Source organism: Carex rostrata, chromosome 6, assembly GCF_964058835.1.
Source record: "Carex rostrata chromosome 6, lpCarRost1.2, whole genome shotgun sequence".
NCBI lineage: Eukaryota > Viridiplantae > Streptophyta > Magnoliopsida > Poales > Cyperaceae > Carex > Carex rostrata.
The window spans coordinates 2,909,390-2,910,176 of record NC_135923.1 but is presented as its reverse complement, the minus strand read 5'-3'; positions in this window follow the sequence as shown (position 1 = coordinate 2,910,176).

The window sequence follows — 787 nt, the reverse complement described above, 5'->3', positions numbered from 1 at the left end:
AATCTTGTTTAGGTGGTAGTGATTTTTTTATTAGGAGATCGAAAACGACAGGGTGGTCGGTGGTCGAACGGAGAGGAGGTGGTCGGTGGTCGGTGGTCGAACGGAGAGGAGGTGATCGGTGGTCGAACGGAGAGGAGGTGATCGGTTGAACGGAGAGGAGAAGATAACGATGGAGAGGAGAAGAGAATGGCGTGCGAACGTGGGTCGCGGCGTGCGCTGATTTTTTTTTTTTTTTTGCTAACTTAAGTACCTAACACACAAAACGCGGGATGACAGGGAGAGGGACGCGCGTTTTTCAGGGGACGCTTCCGCAACGAGTGCGTATCCTCTGAGATATCTCAACTTTTGCGTAACCGACGTGTCCGGTGCCTATTCGGTGATAGCGCAGGGGCTGTATTATTTGTGCTTTGAGATTCGTTCAGAACGTATTTAAACGGTTGGGATTTTCAATAAAGTCACGCAAAGTTTGAGATATCTCAGAGGATACGAATTCTCCGCAACAGGGCCAAATCGGTCGCTGAAGGGTTCATCTCCAATGCTTTTAATTTTTTAATTTTTTTTTTGGTTTTTTGGGGGTCTTCAGTGACCAGCGACCTGACCGGTCGGAGATGACTAATTTTGCTGTAGTGCGTCTATTCTGGATTTTATAGACAAAATAATTCTAGTGTACATTTAAGTATTTATGATATATGCTATTTTAATATCATAGTTTAAATAACGTTTATCGCATTATAGTAGAACGGCTAAAAAAATAGTGTTATGTTCATATAGCGTTGCTATAGTGCCA